This window comes from Chaetodon auriga, chromosome 15 (genome assembly GCF_051107435.1).
Source record: "Chaetodon auriga isolate fChaAug3 chromosome 15, fChaAug3.hap1, whole genome shotgun sequence".
Taxonomy (NCBI): domain Eukaryota; kingdom Metazoa; phylum Chordata; class Actinopteri; order Chaetodontiformes; family Chaetodontidae; genus Chaetodon; species Chaetodon auriga.
Window position 1 is genome coordinate 22,243,403 of NC_135088.1, and position 22,166 is coordinate 22,265,568.

The 22,166-nt window shown below is 40.3% G+C and overlaps 1 pseudogene; it reads left to right on the forward strand.

Moving 5' to 3' along the window:
• Positions 1 to 7,178: 7,178 nt before the first annotated feature.
• LOC143333126 (serine/threonine-protein kinase pim-2-like) lies at positions 7,179 to 9,219 on the forward strand (annotated as a pseudogene).
• The last annotated feature ends 12,947 nt before the right edge of the window (positions 9,220 to 22,166 follow it).

Here is a 22,166-nt window from a genome sequence, read left to right on the forward strand (position 1 = left end):
TGACATATACATATGAGCACAAGAGAGACACGGGATATTTTAGCAGATGTTTATTTGTGTGATGTTGCATTTGGCTTGTGTCACAGTGGTGACGCAGGGCTGGTCCTTACCTCTCCCTGTTCTGCTTCTCTTCAGGTAAAAGAATTCCCCCTTTTATCAGTTCTGTGAGGGTAACAGCAAATGGGAAGTGGGTAGAGGGGAGTTGGGCTGCATTGTTTAAATGTATTTATTTATGTAAGATAGTTTTGGTATTTTTTAAGTGTAAATATTTATGAAGAATGGTGCATGTTTCTGGTCAGTGGTGTTGCTAGGGTCTCTTGGGGCTCCAAGCAAGAAATCCCTGGGGCCCCCACCCAATCCGTGCACGCCACAAAAATTTGGTTTTTGCACACATAAATGCACAATTCCTGGGACATTTGAGATGAATACGAAAAAAATAGATTAATGATTCTCAAAGTGAGGTCCAGGGACCAACAGAGCCCAGGCCAATCAATAGCCCAGGCCTATCAATAATCGTTGTTGTAAATAAATGGCCGGGCCCCCCCTAGTGGCTGGGGGCTCCAAACAACTGCCTGGCTTGCCTGTCTGCAAGCCCTGCCCCTGTTTCTGGTAATGGGTTTATGTAAATATTTATTGTATTTATATGTGTAGATATCTGTGTTGCTCTCAGAAAATGGTATGTGCCAGCCAATTAGATGAGCAGAAACCCTTATATAAGGGGCAGTTTATGTGTGGTTAGAGAGTTCTTCTTGAGGGTGTTGCTATTTGTTGGACAGAATTGGTGTACTTAGTAAGCTTGAAAAATACAGTTAAAGGCGGAAACCACACCGCTCTCCTCCGTGACTGCTCGGTCAGCCGAACAGACTCTATTGGTGATAAAATGTGAAAGACCATTTTCACAGAAGGCAAGAAATAAAAATGAACTCAGAGCAACTGAAAAACAACAGCGTCTCAGTAAATTGTGACAAATGGCATTCAAATCTAAGCTTGTCAGGAACTTTGATGAGGTTTGACTGGGTTTGCTAATAGGAAAGCCTGAGTTTTCTAAGGCAGGGGTGAGGAACCTTTTTTTCTCTCAAGGGCCATTTCAATTTCTATAACATCCTTCGAGGCCAGACTAAATTAGTGAACACATATCACACTACCCTCTGTGATGGCTGGAACTGCTTCTCTTTGGTGAGGTCTCTGATGCCAGATGGTAGAGATGATGATGATGCTGCTACTCACAGCTGGTTTTCAAGGTTTGGGTCAGTCAGTTTTGAGCAGAACTGAGATGAGTCAGTTTTGAAAAAAGCTGCTAGTAGGTTGTTGCTTTGCAGCTCAATGATTTCACGTTGTAGGTTGTTAGGCACATCAGCTAGTTCCATATTCAACAGCGGAACCTCTTGCCAAGTGCCTGAAATAGCTTTCACACTATTCAGATGTCATAGCAGGCTTTTGTTTTCAGAGTAAGGAAATGGTGTTACCTGTTTCCAGTTGCTCTTGCCACAGCTTTTATTTCATTTCAAATGGTTTCACATTTGAAAGCATAGAGCTGAGAAGCTGGCAGGAGCTTTAGGTTGAGCTCTGAGAGGTTCTTGGTAATGTTTACCATGAAGGCCAAATCACACAGACACTTGCTATCACTGAGTTTCCAAATCAGGTTTTCCTTCATCTCTATGAATTATTCCAGACAAACTGACACTTTGAACAGTTTTATTTTGTGGCGATAGCAGCTCTGCAGCAGCAACAAGGCACTCCTTCATAAATTCTCCCTCTGAATGAGGTTTCAGCTTCATAGCTATTAGCTCGCTCACTACAAAACTTGCCTACGCAACACTGTCTCTGTCAGAATGTGGTCTGTGAAAATGTGAAGGTTTTTGTGTAAAAGGACCCAAAATGCTACAACTCAGACAGAGGAGGCTGAAGACAAGTGAAAAGTCAATGGTTTAATAAATGTTTCAAGGAATGTACAGAAGACAGATTCAGAAGATTCACAAAATCTCTGGAGATGACTGAGGGGGAACAGGGAACGCAGACAGACAGGGCATGGACTGACACAGGCGATGGTTTGGCACCTGACCACAAAAAGAAGCAAGAATGAGGAATGCAGGTCAGCAGACAGGAAGAAAAAAATACTTAGACAGATAGAGATAAATAGATACTTTATTCATTCCCAAGGGAAATTCACAAGTTCCAGCATATTCCACAATTTTTTTTTTTGTAAAAGGCATGCAATAAATAATCTAAAAGCACAGCAGGCAGAATTAACAGAATTAAAAGTAGAAATGTCCAGTGCAAACAGAATGCAAGTTAAGGTGCATGTTGACATTGAGGAGTGTCGACATTAATGTTCAATGTAACATTAATGTCGACCCCCCCCCCCCCCAAGTGGGGGAGGAATGACTTCCTCAGTCTGTCAGTGGAGCAGGACAGTGAGAGCAGCCTGTCACTGAAGCTGCTCCTCTGCCTGGACATGACGCTGTGCAGCGGATGCAGTGGTTTGTCCATGATTGACAGGAGCCAGCGCCCGTCACTGTGCCACAGATGTCAGGCTGTCCAGCTCTGTGCCCATAACAGAGCCCGCCGTCCTCACCGGTTTGTCCAGAAGCATAGCGTCCCTCTTTTTGATGCTGCCTCCTCAGCACACTGCTGCATAGAAGAGGGCACTTGCCACCACAGTCTGGTAGAACATCTGCAGCATCTTTTTGCAGATGTTGAGGGACGCCAGCCTTCTGAGGAAGTACAGTTGGCTCTGTCCTCTCCAGTCCAGTCCATTTTATCGTCCAGCTGCACTCTCAGGTATTTGTAGGTCCGTACAAACTCCACACAGTCCCCTCTGATGGTCACAGGCTCCGGATGAGGCCTGGGCCTCCTGAAGTCCAGCACCATCCCCCTGGTCTTGGTGGTGTTGAGGTGCAGGTGGTTGGAGTCGCACCATGTGACAAAGTCCTGGATCAGTGTCCTGTACTCCTCCCCCTGTCCATTCCTGATACAGCCTGATACAGCCAGCGAACTTTTGCATATGGCAGGACTCTGAGTTGTATTGGAAGTCCGATGTGTACAGGGTGAACAGGACTGGAGAGAGCACGGTCCCCTGCGGTGCTCCTGTGCTGCAAACCACGGTGTCAGACCTGCAGTCCCCCAGTCTCACATACTGAGGTCTGCCTGTCAGATAGTCTGTAATCCAGACCACCAGGTGTGAGCCTACCCCCATCTCTGTCAGTTTATCTCTGAGGAGCAGAGGCTGGATGGTGTTGAAGGCGCTGGAGAAGTCCAAAAATAGATGATTCTTCAGAGGTCTTGGTCATTACCATGTGGATAAACTGACAACTTTGACACACTGGTGCTTATATACTGTGGCAGGGGGTGAGTCTTGATTATCTGATTGAGAGCAGATGTGCTCAGGAGAGCAGGAGGCCAGACCCAACCTGTCAGCCACACCCCCAGTGAAACATACACATACATGACACACAGGGGAGAGACAGACAGGAGACAGAGACTGAGGGAGAGGGAAACATAAAGACACAACAGGAAAAGGAGGGGGAAACTGCAGATCCCCGCAGAAAGCTGCTTCTTGGCCACCCAAACTCCACTGAAGAACTTTATCCAAGCCCATTTGTTCTTGCAGCTCATCCAGTTTAACATGTATTTTGGGTCTTTTTTTGGCCTTTTTCATCACTGCGAGCTCATCCCCCCGAACTAACTTAGACACACTGGCTTAGCTTTTACTTTAAAAATTTACATAATTATCATCATCGTCCATTTCTCTTGGAAAGCGTGCCATTCTGTATCAACTTTTGACAGTCGGCATGATGCAGTGATGTGATATCAACCTCTAGGTGCATGCTGCATTTAGGGATCACTTGGAACAACATGTCAGTTTACTATTGTATGTTATTTTTTATATTGCTACAAAAGGTAATTGCTTTTTTTTGTATTTATGAATTGCCTCATGGGCTGGATCAAATGGACTTGGGAGGCAGGAAGTTTCCCACTCCTGTTCTAAAAGGCAACTGGAGCCAGGAAAGGAGGAGATAATCAGACAGACAAGACACAGAGACAGCCCCTAGAGAGCAGAGGGGGGTAACAGGAGAGAGATGGGGAGGAGACAGAGACAGATATGCGTGTATGTGTGTGTGTGTGTGTGTGTGTGTGTGTGTGTGTGTGTGTGTGTGTGCGTGTGTTTGTGAGTATATAGTATTATCATTGTGACAAAGCAAAAAGCAAAAAAAAGCACCAGCTTTCCATTTAATACCAGATACTTTAAGGCTTTTAGTCAAATTGTATTGTAATATTACTTTCAGTGGTTACTTTCCATTTTCCAATGAGGTACAGTGCTCCTCACAATGAATTCAAACATGTCCATATATGTCCTGAATACTATGTCTGATTTATTAAAGAAGCCTAACCACCAAACCAACAACCCTATTAGCCCTATCTTTATTGTGAAAGTTGTTTTCCAGGATTGACATGAAGCTAAAGGGGTTCCTGTAAAGAATAACAGAATGATAGTTTAAGTTGAAGTTTAGTATTTAATCATTACAAAATGCCGCAGTAAAACAACTTGCAAAGTATCGTGGATGTACTTGGGGACCTGTTTTATAAGATTATGATTGAGTTTGCTGGAAGCAATATGATTTTGTGCATAGAATTTTTAAAACCTGGCCATGCAAAATGAATGGAACATTGCTACGATTTTGGAATGGAATTATTAAAAATGCTGTAGTGAAAGAACACGAAAGTAACAACAGATGTAAACCTATGTACAGTGCTTAACAAATTTATTAGACCACCTGTCATAAAAACAAGAAAACATAAACATTTTAGAAATCTTTCAAAAACTTGTTTCAACTAGAAATGTTATTGTTATTTATTTGGCAAATAACAAACTGAAACCATTAAATAATCCTTTTCCACACGTAATAACTAAAAAACTTAATATTTATATGGCCTCCTTTGGCCTTGATAACAGCTTACATTCTTGCTGGCATTGTTTTATGTACTTTTCGACATTATCTTTTGTTATTGAGTTCCAAATAGTTTCTAGCTGTTCCCACAGACTTATTTTAGATGAAACTCTTGTGCGATCAATCTTCGAATCTACTAAATCCCAAATTTGTTCAATGGGATTCAAATCCGGACAGTCCATGAGTTCCAGTACTCCAGATTCCTTTTTCTTGGTCAAATAGTCTCTACACAGCTTTGACGTATGCTTGGGGTCATTGTCTTGTAGGTATATGAACCCACGCCCAATCAGATTCAGTCCAGAAGGGATTCCATGATGCACTAAGATGTTGTGGTGGACGGTCTTGTTCATGATACCGTGGATTTTCACTAATTTGCCCATGCTGTTTCCACAAATTGAATCTCCACTGTGTTTCACTGTGGGTGCAGTGCATCTGGCATCAAAACATTCTCCAGCTTTTCTGTGGACATAAACACGACGATGCTGACTGAAGAGTTCAAACTTGGACTCGTCGGTCCAGAGGACCTTCTTCCAGTCATCAACAGTCAAATCTGAGGCATTTCTGGATGTTTGCAGGCCTCAATAATGGCTTTGTAGCACATTTTCTTCCCTTTCAGCCTTGTTCCATCAGTTGTCTGCTTGTGGTCATTCTGGAGACTTTCTCAGACTCTGATCTAGAAGCATCCATCTCTGCCTGATGATCAGCAGTGGTCTTCCTTCTGTCTCTAGTACTTAAAATATTAAGGTGTCTGACATCTGCTTCAGTTAACTTTCATTTCCTGCCTCTTCCTTGGCGCATTTTGTAAGTACCAGTCTCGGCTGACTCCAAAGAATACTTGACCACACAGTGAAACAAAGGAGAATAAAATGAGTCAAGATTTCTGAGTTTATCAGGTGCTGCTGTGCAAGTGTGTGTGTGTGTGTGTGTGTGTGTGTGTGTGTGTGTGTGTGTGTGTGTGTGTGTGTAAGCCACACGATATGAATGGACCACATGAAGTTGGGGAAGTAACAGTTAAAAAGTATGCCCTTAGGCACATGTATGCATACAAGTGTGCAAATTGCCCAAAATAAATAAATAAATAAATAAATAAAAAATACATATTATTTACAGCACACCCTCTTTAGGTATCTACAGGTGTTTGTTGACAACATTGCTCATTTTCGAAAAAGAGTTGATGACTGACCTCTGTAAGTGTAAAGTGCATCCAGCTACAGCTTGTAGTCCTGTTTTTCAAATCCTGAAAACTAGTCTTTAATGTGGTGCTGTGCTGTGACTAAATGACATAAAAATAATTATTTACTTAACTGATTTCTAACGACTAAATATAAATATATTAATAATGAAATTATGAAATAAAAACAAACTGTTTTCCACATATGTCCGTCAGGATTTAAATAAAATTCCTACACAACATTATTCTATTCCAGCATCTTCAGGCAAAAATGCAATATAACTCAGACTCTCTTTCATGTGAATCATGATGTAAAATAATTGGAATTATTCTCAGATTTTACATGGATCTTATAAGTTCGAAGACCTAATATCTATTTTTCTAATTCAATGTGCATTTAGTGTAATTTTAAGCAGAACCTTGCAAGATTATCTATCCAATGATCTTCAATATAGGATTGACTGTTAGTATACAGCAGGCTGTTGTCTATTCTGTTTTTATTTTTCCATTTTTTCCATGGCCAATAATATTTTATATACTGCTACATACTTTTTTTTATCCAATGTGCAATACTGGAAAACACTGCATAGAATGTATATATACAGAGTTTTGATTTTTTCCCTTTTTTTTTTTTTTTTTTTAAAAATTTGTATCTTATTCCTTTCTTTGTCTTTTTATACTTTTTGATACTATTGCTGCCTGTATCACCTAAATTTCCCCGATGGGTAATTAATAAAGTGTTATCTTCAATTAGCTTATCTTTAATATTAAGTCTTCAATATGTTGTCTTTGTATTTTAAGTAAAATGCACTGCATGCAGTCAAGAGAAGTGTTTCTCATTTGTATTGAACAACTGGCTGAAAGATCTCAAGATGGAGAGAGAAAAGGGGAATGCTTCAGATGTTGCCTGCTCCACTGACCCCTGCAACAACATGCAAGAGAATGTCAGTTTGAGAAAGAATGCTGGAGATGATGGAGCGATGCCCCGCAAATGGATGAGGTGAAGTAGCCCTACCAACCCCACTAAACACAGTGGGCAGTCAGCAGAGGATGGAAGGATGCACCATGGCAAGAGGGAGGCCAGTGTTGATGGGGGAGCACCTGAAAAGAAGAGAAGATGTAGCATGAACGACACTGACCCCAGGATGTTGTTAGTGGAGGATGGAAAGATCCAGCACAACAACAAGGAAGGACAGTGCTGATGCTGGGGCACCTGAAAAGAAGAGAAGGTGTAGCACCAGCACCACCAAAAGAAAGGCCAGTGATGATGGTGAGGCATCTGAAGACAGGATGAGTTGTGGCTCTGATTCCTCCATCTGTAAGCCCAGCACCTCTGACTTCTGCATTGAATTGATGTCAGTTCTGATGACAGTGGAGGTCACATCAGCCACGACTTCAGCAGCGCAGATGTCGTCCTAAGGAAACATCAGCAGAGGTCAGCTAATAGTAGGAAACAAAAGGACTTTTTGAATTAATTTATTTTCATGGCATGTTATTTCATGTTTATCTCAGGAACAGAAAAGTTTAACATAAATGAGAGGTTTGGTAGTAGAAATGTTAAAAAAAAAAAAAAAAAAAAAAAAGTTTGTAAAAAATGTGTTTGCTTTTAGCTGATTTCAAGAACAAGTACCATCAGCTCATTATGAAAGACGCTACAGTCGGTATAATATGGCTTAAATCAGACCATTTATGAGTACATTTTACAAACACATGCTCACACACATTATAACATCCACTGATGCTCAGGAAGCACCAACCAAATGATCTGTATTTCTGTCTTACAGGTGGTCATCAACCTTGTTCCCAGTGGGGCTGTGACACGTCAAACAATGGTGAGTAACTTGATCTGATGTTGAAGAGTAACTGTTGAAATTTAAACTAAAACCTGAATTTCAAATCTTTCTTTAACTGTGCTGCTTTGGATGGGCAAACACATACTGCACATATATTAACTCTCTCCTAAAAATTGGTGGAACTTCAGGTTATAACCACTTGGTATTAATTTATATTCTTCAAATTTGCAATGGGAAGGTGTAAAACATCACTGTCGAGCTGGCCTTCATGCTGGAAAGTGCAGGTCTACCAGGATCAGTTGGACAATCTGCTGCTGTGTCTCTGCTGGACTGGTACATTCTGGACCGGGGGTTTGTACTTATAAGCCAAACCCCTTAATAGACTTCCTGATGTTCCTTCATACCTGCAGAGGAGACCTTAATGAGGATGAGGCAGAGGCATGGAAGCTGGAGGATGTTTCTGTGTGTCAGCCTTTTGGATTTTGTTGAACCACAGATGAAAAGCTGCATTTATCACAATTTTTTATTGGTGTGTCTCACACACAGATTTCATTACACAGTATAAAGGCCTAGTCACACAACAAAGTGACATAGCCAAGTTCAGTCATCTATTCCATTGAAATGAATAGATTTTCTTTTTAAATGCTGGTGTGACTGGACCTATCCAATAAAATCTGAGTTCATGAATAAAAATCACACGGGGCTCATTTATTGGTATATTATTGCCATATTTTAGTCATGTTATCATTTCTATTTCACATTATCCTTAGACAGCTGGTGGATGCAGCCACTGACATGCACTCGAAGGGGGTCTTTCACAGGGACATCAAGATAGATGGTTCAATTGTGACTCATCCCAAACCTCATCCTTTTTCCATCTCTCTATCCATCTCCTCCCATTCATCTGAGGATGTGTGTGCTAGGTACACCTGAATACTACTCTCCAGAATGGATTGAACATACTTAACATACTTACAACATACTGGGCCCATCCTACCACTGTTTGGTAGCTGGTCGCCCTCTTCTATCAATTGCTGGTTGGACAAGAGCCCTTTACTACCATGGACTTCATCCAAGGGCACATTCAAGTCAACAGTGCACTGTCTACAGGTATGATACCCCCACACACAGAAAGAAATTCTATTCTTTAGACTTTTTTTCTGTTGGATCACTCCAACTGCCCACTTACACCGTTCATCTCCTGATTTCTGTCAAGACATTGCTGAATATTTGTCTGGCCAGAAACCCTGTGGAGTGAGCCACTCTGGAGCAACTACAGCTCAAGTTCAGCTCTCCACTTCCCTGAGGCCACCTCCATAAGTAAGACACTGAAGGAGGATCCTCCCAGTACCTCTAATTCCACTGTTGGGACGGTGTCACAAATACAAAAAGTTAAAAAATGAAAAGTTATAGCAGCATTCATGATATGATCTATAGCATCTCATTTTTCTCTGCAATGCCCATTCTTTGCTGTGGAGCCTGTTGACTCTGTTTCTCATCCCTGCTGAGCTCACCTGACTTATATCTGCTGTGTGTCCTGCTGGATCCTCTCCCTCACAGAAATCACTGGGAGGAAGCTGGATGAATAACAAAATCAAATAAAATATAAGGTAATCAATTTAAGTTATGATGTATGGTATCAATACTGGAGCTTTTCCCTACTTTGGATCCTGCTGAACCTCCAGTCATCTGTGTAGAGGGGACCTTTCTTTGAATGTCTTCACAGACTCATGATTTTTGGGGAGCTTTTTCTCATCTTCATGGAAACCTTGTGCTGGTTCAGGAACCAGTGCTGATGTTGGAGTGAAAACTACAACTCTGTATCTTCCTTTGACTTGCTGGTTCTCATGTGAATTTTAGGTAAGGCTTTTAAGTAAGCAATGTATGTGTGTGTGTGTGTGTGTGTGTGTGTGTGTGTGTGTGTGTGTGTGGCTGTGTGTGTCTGTCAGAGGGAAGAAGCAGTATGTCTGTAAATGACACCAAAACATCAGGGGCTGGCAAAAATTGACCTTTTATCCATCATTCATTGAGTCACCATGATGTCATTTTATGCCGCAGGTGTCACACATACGTAATTCATTCACATGTCAGCATTGTGGTTGTCTGGAAAAAACTTTGTCATTTTTATCCAGATTTTAAGCCAAAAATTCACGTTACACTTAAAAATTCTTTCTGTTTTACCGATATTTTTTAACAAGATAAAAGCTTATAACCATCAGGCACTGATACTGGTCTGCCTTGTTGCAAACCTAGCTTAGCCAGGTTTTGTTTGTAACCTGTTGGCTTGGCTAACCTGGTCACTCTTACTAAAATTTTAAGTGTTATTAGTGTTGTTGTGTTGTGTTGTCTACAGGGTGTCATTGCAAAAGAGAGCTTGCTCTCAATGGCCTTCGCTGGTTAAATAAATGTAATATATAAGTAACTTTACTCCTAGATAGTACTCCATCATCCCCTCATCAGCATCATTCTGGGGGATATCAAAGATATACTTTACACTTAGGTTACCCTCTGAGGAAGCCATGTCAGGGCAAAACTTACCAGAACTGAAACATTCGTCCTGTTTCTCCTCTTTTCCCCAGCTGGGAATTCTGTCGTTTTACATCTGTGCAAGTGAGTAAGTTTTTCTGCTTGTCTGATGTCCTTACTGCAGCTGACAGACGGAACCCTTTTGCCATTTGTTGGCAAAAGAGGGTTTTTCCCTCTTTTGCAGTTCCATGGATGATATTGTTAGTGGAAGTCGCTGAGCTGAAGAGCAAACTGCAGTCCATTGCGTTGCTAATCGTGGACTCTGTCAGCGGCAGACAGAGCTGTGTTCCCAGCAAGCTTCTTTCAAGCCTGCAAATAGCCAGTACTCTTTGGCTTCAGATGCAACTGCCACTCCTGCTGACATCTCTGGCTGACTTCACCTTGTCCCATTTCTTGAGCATCTGTAGTCAATGGTCATACTCTCTTTTGTCCCCTCTACAAACTGTCAAATAACATCTCAGTCACCAAACGGCCACATCTGTCACTCATGCAGTTGGAGCCTGACATCCTGGTCTACTCAGTGCCAGTTCCAGTGACTTCTTCTCTTTCACCCCAGTCTCCTGCTGTTACCATCTTAGCACCTCCCCCTACACAAACATCAGATCAGGGAATCAATCACTCAGCCACCTGCGCTCAGTCAGCTTGTTAAGGATTGGCCATAATCTTAGATCAAAGCTTTCAATTTACAAAGGCACACCTGAAACTGAGCAAATTGAGATTTTAATTTTTGGTGACTCTATCATCAGATTGTAAAGCTTCTTGGATCGATTATGTACTGTCTCAAGACAGCTGATTTTATTGAACTAATTCCACTGCTTCTTGACATCCACCCATCTGTCCACCCTGTGATAGCCCATGCTGGCACTAGCATTGTCATGTTCAGGTAATCCATGAAGCTGCATTAGTAACTCCAGTCTCTAGTCTCCATAGTTGAGTGTGTCCTGTCTGGTCCCACCCCCACTATGACCCAGAGTTAAATGTTATAGCTGTCTTTTTAGCACAACCACCAGACTTGGTTTCATTAGTCATTTTGACTCCTTCTGTTCCAACATAATGGGTTACATCACAACAGACACATTTACTTGGAATTTTATTGTTTTTAGTCTAAATTGATGGTTTGCTTAACAAGACCCTGACCAGCATCCTGGTTCTATATTTCATAGCCCTGTCTCTGACAGTGCTGGTCCTGCTGGCAAGGGTTTTGTTTCAGTTCCCCCACACTTCCTGTCAATTTCATTGCCTCACCTTATGCCTCCTTGCCTGGTCCAGTTCCATCTCCATCTCACAACTCAGTTGTGTTTGAGTTGTTTAACATCAGATCAGTGGCAAATAGATAATTTTTCTCAGATGATTTCATTGTGTCACAGTTAGACTTGTGCTTACTGAGACTTGGTTAAGTCCAGGTGATTGTGTGGCACAGAACGAAGACTGTTGTCCTGCTTTTTAATTTCAACAGCCAAGGATTTCAGATCATGATGGTAGACTGGATGTGATTTAAAGAGAATTTTAAACATTCTCTGTACTCACTTGGAAGCTTCTCTTCATGTGAATCACTTGATTTTGTGATAAATGGTAAAATTAAATCACAAAGTAAAGGTACTTTGTGATTTAATCTGCAGGCCCACAAAACATTGGTTCATTCAAGAAATTTTGATAATAATGAATCTTTCAGTCTTGATTTTAGGTGATTCTTAACATACGTGTCCGCTACCCCTTCATTTTTGACAATGGATTTCATAGACGTACATTTTTTTCTTACCCAGTCAGTTGAGGGCCCCACTCACTTAGAGACACACCCTATTCTGCTGTCATTTTTGACAGTGCTGATCTCTGTTAGCACAAAGCTATTATTTTTAAATTAGATCAGATTAGATTGAACTTAAATGTGCCCTTCCACCTCCTGCTCCTACAATGGCTTCATGTGGTTCTTCTTGTGTCCTACATACAAACTCTGCTGACAGAGCACCACTGTGTGTTATCATAGCAATAACCCATATAACCAATAACCAATATATCTACAGACGACTCATTAGCCCATTTAAACAACACATGTAGATCTGTACTTGACTCTATAGAACACTGTGGCTTAACAGCGACACAGCAGCCATAAAGAGAAGATGCTGACAAGCAGAGCTCAAATAAGTCTGGTGGTTTTCATTCAAATTATAAAAGACCTTGTGTCTACCTATTACAAAGCAGTAATACATGGCAACTGGGGCTCAGGAGGCATAGCTGTCATCCACTAATCAGAGGGTCGGTAGTTCTATCCCTGGTCCCTGCAGTCTCCATGTCAAAGTATCATAATTCAAGACACTGAACCCCAAACTACTCTCGATGATGGGCCATTGGTGTGTAGGTGGCACCTTGCATGGTCCATTTAAAAAAAGCCAGGTCTTCCTCTGACATCATAACAACAAACCATTATCACCCTTACTCTTCAAAACCACTGAGTCTGTAAATAACTGTCCTCCTCGTTAACACACTGAAGCCACCTGATGTGTGACCATTTTCTAGCCTTCCTCACAATCAAAATTAATGAAATAAAACTCAACATTGGTCATGTCCCCAGTGACAGTCCTCCTTCACACTGTAATCCCCTTGCTTGGCTTAATAACTTTCATCCCCTTTCACTGTGCTCTTTAAAGGACACAATAGCCAAATTAAAACCTTCATCAAGTCCTTCAGATGCCTGCCAAATATCTCAAAAAGGTTTTTAACAGTGTTGATTCCACTTTATCAACTGTAAATAGTTCTCTGTCCTCTGGCTGTGCTCTCTTCTGCCTCAGGTCAGCAGTGGTGCACCCTCTTCTTAAGAAACCCAGCCAAGCCCCTGCCAGTTTACACATTTTTAGACCCATTTTTAAATTACAGTTTTTTATTTTGTTTTAGAGAAGACTGCTTACTCAAGTTGTCTTTTATGAATACTTTTGATAATGCTGACATATTTCAATCAAGTGTCCATCCACATCATTGCACTGCATCTACTCCTATTAAGATATTGAGCAGCCTTTTAATTACAGCTAATGCTGGTGATCATTCAATTGAATTCTTCTGGATTTGAGTGCTGCATTTGAAACTGGATCACTCTACCATTGGACTGCCTTGAGAAGTGGGTGGGCGTTGGGGACACTGCTCTGCTATGGTTTAAATCCTATTTAACAAACAGGACCTTCTCAGTAGCCATGGGTAATGCCACCTGTACATGCTGCCACTGGGACACATCATAAACAAACACAAAATCGTTCATTGTTATGCCTGTCTGTCAGAAACAGTTTTGATACCCCATAACCATTGCATTTAAATGAAAACAAATTGGAAATAATTCTCTTCGACCCCCAAGTCCATTCCTAATTTACAGCAACATCTTGGGTCCTTGTTTTCAAGTAACAAACCTGTATCCAGAAACCTGGATGTGCAATTTCATCACTGCCTGATCTCGAGAAGGTCACCCATGCCTTTATTTCACCTCTGCTGATCATTGTATTTTGGTTCAGCCAAAAAGCTATCTCACACCTTTCTCTAGTACAAAATGCAGCCCCTTGGCTTTTAACAAATACTAGAAGACAAGATGATAACAGTCCTGTACTGGTTACCAGTAATTTTTACAATTCATTTTAAGATTTTACTGATCACCTTTACAGCACTTCATAGTTTACATCCCAGCTCCATTGCTGATTTGCTGCTCCCCTATGAGCCAAACACAGTCTCAGATCTTTGGTCAGGGCTCTGCTGGCTAATTGTGAGACCAAAAGTGACTACTGCAGTTAAGGTCCCTCAGGTCTGGAACTCCCTGCCTGTTGATCTGAGGCTTGCAGAATCAGTGACATCTTTGAAATCACTTCTCAAAACGTTTACTAATTCTAGCATACCTTCTTATTGACAATACGTCTTATCTGTATTGTTGTTTATTTGATTCAGTCCTGAAATTTCTTAATCCTGCTTAAGTTTGTGAACCACTTGGTAGCTCTGTTTTGAAAGGTGCTGCACAAATCAAGTTTATTAGTATTATTATGAGTCTGTCAACGGCAGTTCTTCATCTATCAGCTCACTGTTCTTACTTCTTCTTCCATTACTCCCCGTGATATTTCAAACTGATCTGCTGTCAAAAAATGCAGAAAATGACTGTTGCCTTCTTTTGCAGATGCATTTTTGATGAAAGACACAGGTCAATGTCAATCTCACTGACAAACACATTGCATTTCCTGTGATTGCTTTCTAATAAACGTCGACTCATGATTCATCAGTTAAAGCTTTTAATGTGAAGTTGCAGCAATGAGAAATGTTTGGTTTGCATTAGCAATGACTTAAAAGCCATAAATCCCTTCCCTTGCCACTGCATATAGTGCTGATTGCTTCTTTATTCAAAGTTTATTAATATTTAAAGTATCAGTTGTCAAAATTGTACCAAAGTCAACAGTGCATGTCCTTGGGTCCCCAGCAATACACCTACAAGGTATATTGGATGAATGGTTCTCAAGACATACATAGACAGTTTCCTGGCCTTACAGTTAGATACAGCAGTTGAATGTATGAGAAGTTCAATGTATATTTTTTTCAAAAATAAGAATATTTTCCAAGGCCAGATTGTCAGACTGTAGTAAACCAGATTTATAGTGGTCATTTCAGAACAGTAAAAATCTTACCTGTAGCTTAACTTTGCATAATCTGGAAGTAATTCATTGTAATGCAGCCCTGCAGTATATCTGCTTTCCATATGGTGCATGGGCTGGTTTACATGAACATTTTTTTAATGATCAGCTACACATATGCTCCCTGCTGCTACATAGAAACCTGTAGTATATTCAGTTGTTCCCTTGGCATTTATTTGTTATTATTAAAAATGTATGATTACAAACTAAAGTCATTATTATGATCAGTTCAATGTTTCATTCATTATTAAGTTTGTGTTCCCCTGGGAAGATGGCTTTCATTTTCATTTGAGCCTTTTGAATCTATGAAAATGTGTAACTTTCTGAATACTGAATGTCCTGTTGGGCTAAGTTAACATTATAACAAGGGGTTTGCACCAGCTCAGAGCTAATTTGTTTGAACAGTGGGTATGTCAGCCCCTTAATCCTCTCAAAATGCTGTGGATTTACTCCATGCCTTAGTTTTATCAGTGGAGCACAGTCCATACAACCACCTTCTTCCTTTGTAGTAGTACAGTGTGTAGTGGAAAGAGGTACCTCTATGGACTTTAACTGTATCACATCAGGTCCAGCTGTGGAAAGAACTACAAGAAAGTATGGTTGTGGTTAAGATGAAGGTTTAAAAAACTGCCTTTTTTTTTGGTAAAGTAATTTTGGTAAAGTCAAAGGAGTCAAAGGAGCAATAAGCCAAGATTTTACTGCCTTGAGCTTGAATATAATGTGTCTGTTGGAGGTTAGTAGGATTGTTTATTAGTGTCAGTGAGTCAACAGTGAGATGCTTGAGTTTTTCAATGGTCACTTTATGACATTTGAAACTAACTTCCCCTGCCCTGCCCTGCCCTGCCCCCGTCCATCTTCGCAAGTATAATGACAGTTAGCCTTCGGCTAATGTGAACTTTTCTTCATGTGCTGAAAGTGACCACTGCATGCATCTCACAGGACCTTACAGAGCATAAAAACTGAATTCTGTCATTTCAATGATTTCTGAGAAGATTTCATTTTTATGACAGATATTAATCTTTACTATCTGGTCCATCAGTGTTGACAAACTGCCTGTAGCCTGAATAATAATCATTAAGGCATTATTAGACCAGACATATCCCAGGGTATAGGCTACAGTAGGCCAAGCATTGTAATGATGAAGAGTTAAACTCAGGTTTGATGTTTAAAAAGTTACACATCACACACTAAAAATGTGACCAGCAAAACCTGAGAATTGTTAAAGGTACAATGTAGCAATCATCCACTACTGTTTTAACTTCACGAGTCACAAATCTTGGCAATGACAAGTGTCCTCCAGCCACGTTCATCATGTTAAAGTGTCCTGGAGAGTTTCCCTTGTCGTCTGTGCTACTTAGTGCACGTTTCTGTATATGGTCGTTTTTTCTTTATTTGGAGTGTCTTTCTGTATTGTTTCAAATTGATGATGATTTCTTCAACTGCAGTGCATTGAGCTCTCAGGGCCACTGTAGTCCAGTTTGAGAAACAGATCCATGAGTTCAAAGATTAGCAAATGCCGATACACTGCACAGTAATTTATAATACAATTAGTCAGGATTATACAGGATGAAAAGTTATGACAGTGACAATAGTTTTATCTGTTTGCATCTTATTGTATATTATCAACAGTCAGCACTATTTTCTATTTTTCATATTTATATTATTCACTATTTTCAGATTTTCTTTTAACCATGACCACAACCTTAACCATGTAGGTTTTATTTTTCCCAAAACCTAACCAGACCTGTGTTGGTTTGGAGGGAACCTATATGGAGGGAACCTATTCAAGATGTATTTTAGACCAAAACAGTGACTGCAAAGCACTGCACACCCCATCTGAAAACAGAGGCAGAAAAGCGTGGAAGCACGAATTAGCCAATTTTATTGTAACCTGCTCCTCAATATGTTATTAAAAATTGGTCCAATTGCGCAACTGAGCTTAAGATCTAATTTTGTCTGTGCATGTGGCCCACATGCACAGACAAAACACATGATGTGGGTGTGTGGAAACAAATGTTAAAAACAGTGAATAAAAAATTAAAGGCTTTACTGAGAAACAAATTAATAAACTGGAGCACATTTTCACAAGGGCATGCTTGTAAATGTGATGTTTTGAAAATAGTCTTGAACATGACCTTGAATATAAATTTGTCTTTACAGATGAACAATTTTTTGTTGAGAGCGACGAATGACCGTGGCCTCCAAAAATGAAGTGTGTCAGGCTGTAAAAATGGGAGACTTCAGGATATCTTTATGGTTAGTTTGGACCTGGCTCTGCAGACGATGCTGCAAAAAGGAAGTTAGTAATTTTATTTAGTAATAAGTAAATTCTCAAGTTCTTAATCAGTTGAATGCATTAAAGGTGTCATTAACCTCCTGCAAAATGTTGTCAATCAAGTCATCATCGATGACAACTCTTCAGTGGAGTGTATCGCCACATTACTATCTGACTGGAGAGGCTGAGTGTAATATTTTTTGACTATTTTTCATTTGCAACAATCACAATCATATATCTATAGTGATTCTGTGGTACTCAAGCAAGAGAGCTAACGAACATACAATTAGAGTAACTGATATGTAGCAGCATTTTCATAATTTATGAGCTATTCCAGAGAAAGACATGATTTTTTTTAAAAGACATCTTTGATACCTATCTCCTCCTACAGTTTAAGCTTCTCAGCCATTGTATAGTGTACAAACTCAACTGACATGTCTAGTCCAATATCATCAGAGCCGTTGCATGGACTGTGCGAACTGTGCAATCCTGCTTTTCTTTCTTTCTTTTTTTTTTTTTTTTAAAATTTTTTTTTAATAAGTACATTAGTTATATATGATTTTGTCTGTCTCTGTCAAGGTCACATTAAAAACAAACAAATAAATAAAAAACAAATCCAACAAATTAAGCAGATTTTTCATTGTCCCTATGTCATTAGGCCTCACTGAAGCACGTCTGAGCACGTCAGAATCTCAGGATGCACCGGACCTCTTCGTGGAGTTGAGGATACTTCGAGAGATAATCCCAAAGCGAACAACTACAGCACTTAAAACACTTTGATACCTCAAAGGGATTGAAGGAACTTTCTCTAACTGTGAGACTGACTTTTCCAGTAACGGTGGCATCGGGCGAGCAAAGCTTTTCAAAGTTGAAACAAATTAAAAACAATTTGCGCACCTCCATGTCACAGGACAGACTGTGTGGGCTTGCCCTGCTATCAGCTGAAAAGGACATTGCATCCAAACTGGATTATAAAGATCTTATTGCTGAGTTAGCACCCATCCCATGTAGCTATATGATTAACTTATTGGTTAAAGGGGGTTGTAGTACTATGGGCGGGGCCCTGGGCATGTTTATTTATGGCTGACCATGTTACCCAGAGTAAACAGGAGAGAAAATAATTGCTTTTTAAAACTTTTTAACTTATTTATGAATTTTAATTAAATGGCGGTGCCTTATTAATCCCTACTAAGAATTTTGTTTCTATCTAAATATTCCCTTTTTAAACCTTAAACACACTGCAATGAAATGTAAATATTACACAAAGACAGTACTTTAAATTCAAATGATGAATTTAGTTAAATTACTAAATGATTTTTACCAAAAAACATAAAACACTCACTTGAAAATGCTTCTTTTGTCAATATATAAACAACTTTCAGAAGTTTCAGAAAAATTTTCACCAATAGGTACCCTTTAAGTTCTAATTTCAGTTATGACCTTTTTTTCTCCAATATCAGTTTCAAACCAAAATAAAAAACGTTGCAGGCCTGAATTGTAGCTTGGGAGCGTTGTGACCAAAAACAAATGGCCGGTTCACTTGCGAATGCAAGCACAGATAATAAAAGCATGTGCACTGGTTAGTTTTTACTCACGAATCCCTCAGTTCTCATCTGCAGTATGGTAAAGGGGAAAAGCAGGGCGACAGTTGACAGGGTGAACAGTCAATGAGGTTACACGCTGGCGGCAACTGTCCAGACGAAAGGCCGGCTGAATGGGAGACTTCTACTTGTCCAGCGGGTCCAAAGAGTGCTTCCTGGTCCACTGTGTACATTAACAGTCTCTCAGTCTCTCTTTAATTCATCCACGAGCTCATTTATGTCTCATACGGAGTCTGTGTGAGCTTACACTAGCTGGTAACATTAGCACACACTAACAAAACACAACAACATTAATGGCTACTACATTGAAAATTAATGCTATTCCCGCTAGCATGCTAATGCGCTAATTACACTTAGCATCTCCATATTTTACCCACTGCATCATGTCGAAGCAGTACAAATCATACACACAAAAGCTTTTACCTTCCGCATGCTTCTGTAAGTCCGTTACTCGTCGGTAAACTCTGCATTAGTGTTGTCTCGTTCGCGAACGATTCGTTCAAAAGAACGAATCTTTTAAGTGAATGTACTGAACCGGATCACTTCCTCAAGTGATTCGTTCGTTTCTCAGTTCAGTTGAACTGCAGACAGTTCAACTGAACTGAGGAACGAACGAACGAACGAACGAACGAACGAACGTCAAGTGATTCACAGCGCCGCCTCCTGACAGTTCAACTGAACTGAGAAACGAACGAATCACTTGACATTCGTTCGTTCGTTTGTTCGTTCGTTCGTCAGCAGGCGGCGCTGCTGACAGTTCAACTGAACTGAGAAACGAACGAATCACTTGACGTACGTTCGTTCCTTTGTTCGTTCGTTCGTCAGCAGGCGGCGCTGCTGACAGTTCAACTGAACTGAGAAACGAACGAATCACTTGACAGTTCAACTGAACTGAGAAAGTGAACTGTCAGCAGCGCCGCCTGCCAACTGAACTGAGAAACGAACGAATCACTTGAGGACACAACACCAGCGCTGCTGACAGTTCAACTGAACTGAGAAATGAACGAATCACTTGAGGGAGGGACCACGCGCGCCGACTTCGCCGTGTCACCGACGCATGAATCTATGGCAAGCCGTTCCTGCCAGAAATACGCCACATTCAGTCACGTTTCAACTTCATTGCGGCGTAAAAAATGTCGTTTTTTCAGATTTTACGCCGTTTTTTACGCCGTAATGCGCAAAAAGAACGCCGTTTTTTACACCGTAGTGAAGTTGAAACGCGACTGAATGTGGCGTATTTCTGGCAGGAACGGCTTGCCATATGAATCACTCAGTGAACTACACTCTCCTGAATCATTTGCCTCTGAGGGATACACTTTCATGGCGACCGTTGTTCCCCGTGGTTTTAACAGATTTAGTTTCCAGATAAACAAACGCTGGCAGTAATGAGGAGTGACGGAGGGAGATAGGGGTGTGTTGTGTTCAAGTGTACCTCGGAGAAAACTAACTTTTTTTTAAACTCTGCTAAATTTGCCACCGCAACAACAGTACAGTAGGACACAGCATGTAACAAATAGTGTATAAAACCCGCAGTTTGAGAAAACGCGTGACTGTCTGATCATCAGGATGAAAAGTTATGACAGTGTGAATCCTTCACTGAATGTACTGTGGGGTATACGTTCAGTGAACGGATCACTCACTGAGCCCAATTTGCCGAGTAGACCAGCTAAATAGCATACCATAGGACAGGACACTTAAAACATCATGATATATAATATAGTTATATATAGTTTTATATTTACAAATGTGTTTGTCAAAGCAACACAGTCACAACACTCTCGTCACCCGGTCCTGGAAGCTGTGAACTGAACTGAAACTTAAACCGTTCAGCCGTATATCAGTTCAGGAGTCACAGGCTCCTCCTGCCAAGCACTGAATGATTCGGTGATTCAGTGAACGAATCTTTTGAACGAATCTTTCTAGTGAACTGATTCTAGTGATTCAGTACATCTAAAAGAACTGGCGTGCCCATCACTAGTATCGTCCTCGTCTCGTTTAGGCCATGGCGTCATCCCATAGGTTCACCACTAAATCCCGCCCCTCTACCTTTCTGATAGGACTGACAAGTTCGTAACAACCAATACAATTAAGGAAAACAAAAGATAGACAACTTAATAGTCTCCAATTTTAGGTGGTGAGCATGACCACGCTACTCTTTTGTTCACTATAAACAAACTATTTGAATTTCAATGAACTTTATTAACACCTCAACAAAGACTTATTAGTCCGCATATGGCTCAGTTTTTAATCCATAATGAACTGTTTTTAACACGTAAATGAACTGATTCGAATTTAGTGTTTTATCTCCTTTTATGAACATATTTATATTATTTATTTATTAACATGTATCTGTCAGAATTGACACTTTAACATATTGCTTTGTCTAAAATGGCGTATTTTAGAATGGGCTACACTGGATTATAAAGATCTTATTGCTGAGTTTGTGGCCAAGAAGGCAAGGAAAGTGATTCTGACATGATCAGTTTCTGCACAATTTATGCATGGTGAGTCCATCTCACTGTTAGAGTTATAGTGCAGTAAATATGTTGTGTGTATTATTATTATTATTATTATTATTATTATTATTAATGAAAAGTGTCCTAATCTAGTTCTTTAAAATGTCAAGATGCCCAAAATAAGATGAGTGACTGAGCTGACTTGATGTAAAGCCGCAGATGATTTTTCCCCCCTTTGAAATAAATAGCAAAAAGTCATAGCTGAGACTATGTGTATGATTATGCTGTATTATTCTACTTGATGAAAACGTATTGCAGCGGGATTATGCGCACAGTAGAACGAGAATAGCTGTGTCCGTGTGACTGTTATTCATGCGTAATCATCCATATCAAAGAGCAGGACCTCGCATTTCAAGTTCGCATGATGACAATTACGATGAGCTATAGAATGCATTCATGCCATGTAGGAGCCCATTCAGTCCAGTAGTAACAACATAGTACTTTTATAGTACAAGCAGCAGCTGTGGCTCAGCAGGTAGGGTGGGTTGTCCACTTATCAGAGGGAAAGTGTAGAGACATTAAGTAGTTATAAATGACTTGGCCACTGTATACAGCACAAGCTTCTTTCATTTCAAAATTCTGAGCATTTGTTCACTGGTCAGCTGTGAATAATTGCCTTATCAGTAATGAGATAGATACTGTTATGAATTAAAGTCCAATAATTAAAGTGTTAAATCCTCCACTAA